At 31.1% G+C, this 9,876-nt stretch overlaps 1 long non-coding RNA gene across 12 annotated transcripts; it reads right to left on the bottom strand.

Annotated features, from left to right (window-relative positions):
* Window positions 1-1,313: 1,313 nt before the first annotated feature.
* On the bottom strand, window positions 1,314-7,540 carry LOC132640017 (uncharacterized). Of its 12 annotated transcripts, none has more exons than XR_009582147.1 (10): window positions 7,301-7,537; window positions 5,594-5,677; window positions 4,933-5,059; window positions 4,693-4,820; window positions 4,315-4,410; window positions 3,761-3,812; window positions 2,936-2,993; window positions 2,076-2,129; window positions 1,896-1,975; window positions 1,314-1,589 (listed from the first exon to the last, which is right to left on the bottom strand). It is a non-coding gene; the product is annotated as an uncharacterized LOC132640017 (long non-coding RNA). The 12 variants fall into 12 exon arrangements; XR_009582146.1 differs by having other exon boundaries at window positions 1,314-1,556; window positions 7,301-7,536; XR_009582148.1 differs by having other exon boundaries at window positions 1,314-1,975; window positions 4,303-4,410.
* Between the last annotated feature and the right edge of the window lie 2,336 nt (window positions 7,541-9,876).

Raw genomic sequence — 9,876 nt, 5'->3', positions numbered from 1 at the left:
ATTTTACTTGTCATGTTATTTTTTACACAATTTTTTAAGGAAACGTCGATTAGAATTATAATTTCACTAATTTACCTTATTAATTATTTGATCTCCATTTAATATTATTTTTTCTTTTATGACATTAATCTCTTTTCACATTTATTAGAGTAAGGAAAAAATGAAAAAGTAATTAAATTCTATCTTATTTTAATATATAAGTATTTTAAGTATGTTGCTGTACAATAATTTCATTTGCTCCCACTAATGGGTTGATACGCATGTGGCAATGAGTCCATCATTATTGATTTAGTTATTTGATTTTCTAAGCATTGTTTGTTTTATTAATATGGGATTCACTTTTTTTTTTAATACTACTTGATTCTGTTAATATGGGGTTCACTTTTTTTTCCTGTGAGTTTGGATGCGGTGGGTTCCACTTTTTTTTCTTTTTTTTTTTTTAATACTGGTTGGTGTTTACTATGGGGCCCACATTTTTTTTAACATTGTTTGTTTTTTAATATGGAATTCATTTTTTATTTTTACTATTGCTTGGTTTTGTTAATATGGGGTCCACTTTTTTTTTCCCGTGAGTTCGAATGTCGTGAGTTTCACTTTTTTTCTTCCTTTTTTTTTAATACTGGTTGGTGTTTAATATGGGACCCACAATTTTTTTTTAATATTAATTGTTGTTTAATATATATGGGGCCCACAATTTTTTTTTACAATTTTTTTTTAATTGAGCCTGTTTAATATGGGGCTCAAATTTTTTTTTTTCCGTGAGTTTGAATGTGGTGGATTCCACTTTTTTTTCTTCTCCTTTTTTTTTAATACCGGTTGGTGTTTAATATGGGGCCCACAATTTTTTTTTAACATTATTTATTTTTTTTAATATGAGATTCACTTTTTTTTTTACTATTGTTTGATTTTGTTAATATGGGGTCCACTTTTTTTTCCGTGAGTTTAGATGTGATGGTTTGCACTTTTTTTCTTCTTTTTCTTTTTTAATACTGGTTGATGTTTAATATGGGGCTCACAATTTATTTATTTTAATATTAGTTGTTTAATATATATGGAGCCCACAATTTTTTTTTTACAAATTTTTTTTTATTGGGCCTGTTTAATATGGGGCTCAAATTTTTATTTTTATTTTTTCAATTTTTTTAAGGGCCCACAACGGACGACGAAAAAGGACCACAACGGACGACCAAAAGTGACCCCAACTGGTGCTTCTATATAGTAGTAAAAAAAAACTAGATGGTTTGTGCCCGTGCAAGGCACGGGCTTTAGTTACCACTGAGATGCAAATAAAGGAGAGATGATTAAACTAAATATTAACATGACATGCTTCATAGTATATTACATTCATTTGTGGAACAAAGTTACAGGAGTAGTTTGCAAGAAAGGCAAAAGAGAGACATAGTTTGTGGAACAAAGTTACATAGGTAGCTTGGTACAAAAAAGTAGAAAGATTGTAAGTGCTCCAACATCAGTATGAGATTGGGTTGGAATCTGAATTCTGACAGTTGAACATAAGTATGCTCTTGGAAGATGAAACTCTTTCATCCAACATAATCCTAAAGAAAGTTTAATGATTCTTACTTTGCTTACTGGCACAAAGAATAGAAATTAAAATCAGCTAAGAACTTAAGAGAAAAATTGGGATTTTAACTTAATTCTTTTGAACTATAAAACTCACTTATTCATTACTCCCTTTGCTCTCAATAAAAAAAAAAAAAAAGAAGAGGGAAAATGTCACCCTATTGCTGCACGGAATCTAAAATTTTCCCTGATTAAGGAGTGCCACTGCCTTTCACATACAGAATAGCAAGGACTATGAATTCATATCTCTACTAATTCCCTTACACCCTGGAACTTGATAATATGGCCGAAAGATACAGAGATTCCGTACTTACCACAAAATACTGTGTGCATACTGGGCATTCATGTGGCTTGCCCTTCTCTAGCCAGAACCAAACAACATTATGCTCATCTTCTGTTAAATTAGAAAACAACTTAGAAGATTAAGTGAACTGGCTAAAGGAAAAAATCTGTAACATAGAGATTTTTCATCTGAATATGTAAGGAAGACTTACCGCCTTCACCTCCTCATCATGGACAGAGCTATAAGAAGAGATAAACCGAAAGGTCTGGATTGTGCAATGCAGATAAATGAACCATTAAAAAGCAAATATTGCTGAGTTATATTTATAAACATTAAATGATAAGATAAAGGAAGCATATTGTCAATGACTAGTCTACCTTTTACTTGTTCTTGCAAAGCTTATCAATGACAAACTAAGTAAATCTCTAGGTTAGAGATGCTGCAAACCGATATCTCTAGATATGTTCATGTTATTGTCCTTAGTGGAGTGTCAGGGAGATTATTTTTTATTTTTATTTTTTAATTTTAATGCTCCTGCGGCTAGTGGAAAAAATTTCATGTTGTGCAAGAGTTCTAAAAGCGGGGGTAATCTTTTATTACGTGCCATCAGTTCTTATTCAATTCTTATTTATGTAGGAGGGGTGTGTGTTTATACATGAATAAGTAGATATGTGTTGAACACTAATCCAAGGGGGGAAGTTCGATATTTTGGGTCAACTCAATATCTCATAAATAAAACAATCCCCCTGGCCTCACAACTTAAGATAAATGAAAAGAATAAAGGAATGTTACGGTAAAGGGTGAACTGGAAAAGAGGAAAAAGGAGAAGTAGAATTCGCATGCAGACACCAATGAACAAATCAACACTAAAAAAATTAAAGCAGCAAAGAAAGACTGCTCAAATTTGTAATACTGAATAATTTACTTTGACAAGAAACATATATCACTTGTAGATCTTAAGGAAAATTATGAATTTAGTGACACATAGCAGAGAGTAGTATATAGGAATCACACCCTTTCTAGCAATACCGGGAAATTTTATCATTCAAGAAATCTACTTCATTAACTGACCGAAAGTGCACCGCAAAGGCCTTGTTTTATGTGCTTGGAGCTTTCATATCTTCTGTATCTGCATCATTATGCATTGAATAAGATTAATCTGTTCATAACATTGTTTTATAGCTTAAAGTCTTTGTAACCAATTTCTATACATTTTGAAGCTAACCACCACAAACTCCTCCTACAACATAATACAAAGAATCAATTATTGTGATTTGAAAAGTAAAGAAGAAGCTTCCATTGCAGAAGTGGTATCCCCTCTCTCGGCTGACAAGAAACATAGAGTACCGCTAAGCATAACCTTTCGCACATTAACAAAAGCATGTACCATGGTTGTTAACGTTATCAGAGTTTAGTTCAACCAACCATTCTAGGAAGAAGTTGGTTTGTTTCTAATGAAGATAGCAGCTTGCCCTGTTATCATGCTTTGAGGTTCAAAAGAAGAATAAGTTTGATCAGAATAATTAGTAGTAGAACTTTCAGAGAGACGATGCCATCTCACATCATAGTCTCTCAGCTGTCCTTCTAGAAGTTGCTGCTTTTTTTTAGGTTTCATTGTTGTGTGTGTGATATAAAGCCTATGTTTTTGTCACTATTTTTGGAACAAAAACATGGATGTCTGCTGTCTGCTCAATTTGGGCTACGTCCATCTTTCTTTTATTGTCAGAAATCTGATTTCATACGTTTATCGTTAAAGCCTACATTCTGTATTCTTAATATTTAATTTAGTCTTCCGAAGTACATACATCTATAGTGCATAACATGAAATAGTAACTCACAACCATTTTTCATTGTAACAAAGCATATAACATTAGAGCAAAAAAGTGCAGAAATTACCTTACAGTCTCAATATTGTCCTTAATCTAGAGCATATTCCACTTTCAAAAGGCTGTGAAACAAAATTTGTGTGACCATTATATTTATTTAATTCCAACTAAATGGATCAAATTCGGCAATGTCAAAATAGCAACAAACTATTCAGTTTGGTCAGTCAAATCTCACCAGAAACAAAACAATAAAAAATTTGAGGGAAAAAGAAAAGGAAACCTAGCTGAAGAATACTGCAGTGATGAAAGTAAAATTGGTTGATGGTGAGGGAAAAAACGGACACAACAAATCCAGTAAAATTATTGGCATGCATTAAAAAACTCCCAGAAAAAAGTACCCAAAAGAAGAAGATAATATATGTATATATTTTTTGAAACAGGAGAACCGAAGGCTAAATTAGCAAATGCCCGGAACTGTAAATTAACTTCCATTATTTATATGAAGCCCTAACCAACACATGCAACACAGCAAAAAACAGAAAAATAGGGAAAACATGATTAAAATAGATGCATGGTTAGAGGAAATAAAAGATATTCCATTGTTGGACAAACTCGAAAAATCACCGATGAAATCCACCCAAAGAGAGCAAAGGTTAGCTATTTGCATCTTTCAACTGCTTCCACCTTCTATCTTGCTCAAATTTTTCAGAGCCGCCATCTCTGCATACACATAGTAAAGATGACGACAAATAAGTTGAGATTCAATTTGGTAGGAGAAACAACAAAAAGTCCCAAGTCATGGACCCACAAATTTTGGTAACCAAGCCCATGAGAAGTTCATTAAAGCAATATTAAGAGTCGAGTCTTGATGAGTTAGAATTGATAATTATGACATGGCATTAGCCACAAACAATTAGTATCAAGAGATAACCATATCAAAAAAAAAAAAAAAAAAAAAAAAAAAATCCTCAAATCTTTAAAATGAAATTGATCAGTCTAGACCTTGTTCTCTACCGGTAATCTGTGGTCATAAACAAAGTATCCAAGTGTTCTGGCAGAACTTATTTTCCTTCATGCCATACACTAAGTGTGGGCTGAAATCTAACAGAATGTTGTTGCTCATCTCACTCCTACAAAGTTGGAAATTATAAACTTGGAGCAGCAAGAATAGTGACAGTAAAGAGTGATATAGCAATGGTATTTGGCTTCCGTTGAAAGAATTTAATATCGGATGATAGTTACCTCTACTCCAACAAATATCATGAAACTCAAATGCTAACTGTGCAGGTGAAGCCACGATAGAAAAGCTGATTTTTTTGCTGCGCCTTCGCCTTCTCCTTCCCGCGTGCCAGTACAATCCAATGATATACTATAGCCACAATATTCAGTACGGTGCAAGAAAGCAAAAAGGTAAGCATCATTCAAGCAATTGAGAAAGCTAATGACTATACCATTTATATTTTAAGATTTGCACCAAGACAGAGAGAGAATAAAAACAAAAAGAAAGAAAAATACACAAAGAAACTAAAAGAGAAAGATACTGAAGTTTGTTAACAGTACCAATTGCAGTATTGCCTTGGGAAAGAAAACTTGGCGTGCCACATGTAAAGCAATATCTAACAATGGTTTCAACTAAACCACTCCAAAGAAACAACGGTTGAGACAAAGAAAGTCAAACAAAAGCCAATTATAACTTAAAAATGAACTATAGTCTATACATAGGCTGAAATTTATCATTAAGATTATTGAAGGGATAAGTACCAAACAGCATCACATATAATGTGACTCCACAAGACCAAATATCTTCCATCTTTACATCCAAATAGTGACACATATATATTGAAGTATAAGTCAATAAATTAATGCATTAATTGAACTCGTCTTCCAAAAGTCATTATCATACCTTTTGGTCGTACTTTTTCTTGATAAGACTCCTGCTGCAATACAGGCCGGAGTTCCTATTGCAGATTCGGTTGGAAATGCAAAGCTCCAGAATAAACAATGAAATACACCAGTCAGAAACTGAACTAAAAAAGAAACCAATCCCAAAATAGATCATAGTTCTGGTTTATTGCCTTTCTTTTTGTTTAAGGTAAGTAATTTTATTAATAATGGGAACACCTCCCATATACACGAGGTAATACCGAAAAGTAGATAATCTACATAAGAACATGATTCTCTATGAAAGAGACCTGTTTATGTACACTAACAGGAATCTTAAGATGCACCAAAGAGCTGGTTGACTGCCTTGGAATAGCAGAAACGCATATTTTTAGAAATAGTGTAGAGCTTCCATCTAACAGTCTATTCTCAAGCTAAGATATGTAAAAAGTTACTGCTGATAATAAGTCTCTCTCCTGCTTCTCCGTAGCTCCAGCTCTACTTTCTACATTTGAAATAACCTAATCAAGCATAAGTGTCTAGAATATGAAAAGCAACTCCAAAAGGCAAATTTGCACAGCCTATAGAATTATGAGTACTGGTATACTGAGATACTGGTTCAGTTGAAACTAATTTTATTTGACTGTTCACTTGGGCGCAACCACTTAAATGATAGCTGACCTCATTTCTTTGGAATCTTCGAGCTAAAACCATAATGCCAGTTCAATATCTTCTTCTCAAGTGATATATGCACTTGAATTCTTCTATCCGAATAAAAAATAAATATTCTATCCTTCATTAATCCCGTAACCATCTCTTTCTATTTATATGAAGTGCTTGAGCAAGATTTTCCTTGCCTCCCTGTTTTATGTAAAATATGAATCGATCTTTTAATGGATGACATCTACTCAAATTCATTAGACAACTTTTGGTAGAGTTAAAGAACTAAAAATAGGATACTCCAACGGCTCAAACAAATTTAGTTAATTATGCTCATATATACACAAACACACGAACATACAGACCACAACAATGAGCAGAAACTGTAATCAAGATGAAACAAAACAACAAAATAATATCAATAGACAACTGCAATTAAAAAACTGCAGAAACAAAGGGGAAAGATTAAAATTGGCATGCGTGAACAAATTCGAAGAATCAATTACCAAGGAACTATCTAAAAGATTATGAAAACCAGCATATATAGCAACAAACAAAGAATACAAAAGAATCCTCAAATTCCATACACAACTGAGACAAACTAAAATAACTGGAATATGAAAAATATAGTTTTGAGGTTGTGGAATTCAAATATGTTATGAATTGCTTTCTTTGTTATGCCCAAAGAGCAATTTTCTAGACAAATCTCATCTACCATTATCACTAATAATTTGCAGCAGTGAGTTATAAAGAAAGAAAAGAACAAAGTTATAACATTTCATAGGTACCATACACACTCCCCAGGAATCATGCTAAATCATCCTTGTTTTGTTTGTCCTAATCTTCACAAAAGAGATAATACCTCATCGTATATAGCACAGTGTATTATAGAGTTCACAAAAAAAACTTAATAGCTAAGCATAACATAATTTTAACAAGTTTAAATATAAATGCTATTCTATATAAAATCACCAAATCTATGTAGCCAAATAGAAATTGCAGCAAGTCACAAAATGACCACATATGCATGCTCCAATAAACTTCAAAACTAAAAATGAGATGATCAGACCATTTTCTTGAGGGGAGCCAGCCCGTAGCTTTGTTTGTTTGGATTGTCTTGCAACTGGATATGTATATGAAGCACACGCTTCAGTTTTTATTTGGTACCAAAATTGAGAGAAGCTTTACCTGAAATTGGAAGACCCGCCTGAGAAGATGAAGAGATTCAGATGCTTCTAGAATTCGGTTGAGTGGTAGTATAAAATTAGGGAAGAAAGAAGATGTATGCTTTGAGATTTTTTTATTTTTTTTTACATTCCAGATTGTTGGAGTGTGTTGTAGAATATCGAAAATACCCCCTGAGGACCAAAGCCACATTTACTGAATTACCCTTGGTCGTCCAAGGGACTTATGCTTATTAGATAGTTAAAAATAAGACGGCCTATGCCCGTGTTGCACACGGGCTCAATACTTTGGATTATAGTACATTTATGTGTATGTAGTTGTGTTTGGATACTATTTATATACATATATATATATATATATATATGTATATATATATATATATATATATACACTATGTTCAAAACACGATTAATATAACATTGTAGTTTGTGCTCCGTATCTAAAACTATATTATATTAGTGTTTGCTATGAATACAAAATCGGCAAATTTATTAATATTTTTTAAAAGAGAAGACTTGTTTAAAATGAAACTATTTTCCTCTCTTTGAGATAAAACAATAGCAATATTTAAGTATCAGTTGATACTTTCAATATTAATTCGATTAATTTAAAGGTGTAAAATACTTATTATTTTTTATCAAATTTTGATTTGGTTAATTCTAATTCAAATTATTAAATTAATTTTACATGTTTAAAACGAAACAACGTAGAAATTGATTTTCTATTTAAACGAAGAAATACTATTTTTTAAATTTTTGGTAAATATTCTCGGTTTAGCTCATTTTACTTGTCATGCTGTCTTTTGCACGATTTTTTAAGAAAACGTTAATTAGAATTATAATTTGACTAATTTACCTTATTCATTATTTAATCTTCATTTGATATATTTTTTGCGATATTAATCTCTTTTCACATTTATTAGAGTAAGAATAAAAATAAAAAAGTAATTAAATTCTATCTTATTTTAAAATATAAATATTTTAAGTATATTTATTTTAGTAAACATAACAAATAAATGACATGGCGGAATAGCAAATACAACAGTTTAATATCTAGATTAGATCTCAGGGTAATATAAAAAAAGAAAGAAAATTGTATGATTTGACTACTTAACCTTTTGAAGAAAAGCAATTTCATTTGCTCCCACTAATGGATTGATACGCATGTGGCAATGAATCCATCATTACTGACTTAATGAGATACTTTGGAAATTACATGAATATTGTTTATTTTTTAATATGGGGTGCACTTTTTTTTTTCGACATTATTAGTTTGCACTATTTTTATGCATATATATATATATATATATATACTATGTTCAAAACACGATTAATATAACATTGTAGTTTGTGCTCTGTATCTAAAACTTTATTATATTAGTGTTTGCTACGAATACAAAGTCTGAATTTTTTTTTTTATATTGCTTGATTTTGTTAATATGGGGTACACTTTTTTTTCCGTGAATTTGGAGATGGTGGGTTCCACTTTTTTTTCTTCTTTTTATTTTTTTATTTTTTATATTGCTTGGTGTTGTTTAGTATGGGGCTCTATATTGCTTGATTTTGTTAATATGGGGTCCACTTTTTTTTTCCGTGAGTTTGGAGAAGGTGGGTTCCACTTTATTTTTTATGTTGCTTGGTGTTGTTTAGTATGGGGCCCACTCTTTTTTTTAAGGGATAACGGACGACGAAGCATGGATCTAAACCCATGCTTCTATATAGTTAAAACTAGATGGCCTATGCCCGTGCTGCCACGGGCCCAATACTTTGAATTATCGTGTATTTATGTATATGTAATTGTGTTTGGATAGTGATAATATATATATATACATACTATGTTCAAAAAATTATTAATATAACATTGTAGTTTGTGCTCCGTATCTAAAACTTTATTATATTCGTGTTTGCTACGAATACAAAGTCGGCAAAAATTTATTAATAAGAAAGTTATTTTCCTCTCTTTGAGATAAAACAATAGCAATATTTAAGCATCAGTTGATACTTTCAATTTTAATTCGATTAATTTAAATGTGTAAAATACTTATTATTTTTTATCAAATTTTGATTTGGATAATTCTAATTATTAAATTAATTTTACATGTTTAAAACGAAACAAAGTAGAAATTGATTTTCTATTTAAACGAAGAAATAGTATTTTTTAATTTTTGGTAAATATTCTTGGTTTAGCTCATTTTACTTGTCATGTTGTCTTTTGCATGTTTTTTTAAGGAAACGTGACTTAGAATTATAATTTGACTAATTTACCTTATTCATTATTTGATCTCCATTTGATATTAATCTCTTTTCACATTTATTAGAGTAAGAATAAAAATGAAAAAATAATTAAATTCTATCTTATTTTAAAATAGAAATATTTTAAGTACAGTTATTTTAGTAAACATAACAAATAAATGACATGGCAGAATAGCAAATACAACAATTAAATATCTAGATTAGATCT

This window comes from Lycium barbarum, chromosome 1, assembly GCF_019175385.1.
Source record: "Lycium barbarum isolate Lr01 chromosome 1, ASM1917538v2, whole genome shotgun sequence".
Classification (NCBI taxonomy): domain Eukaryota; kingdom Viridiplantae; phylum Streptophyta; class Magnoliopsida; order Solanales; family Solanaceae; genus Lycium; species Lycium barbarum.
Note: the sequence above shows the minus strand (reverse complement) of the source record. Positions and strands in the feature narration are given on the sequence as shown.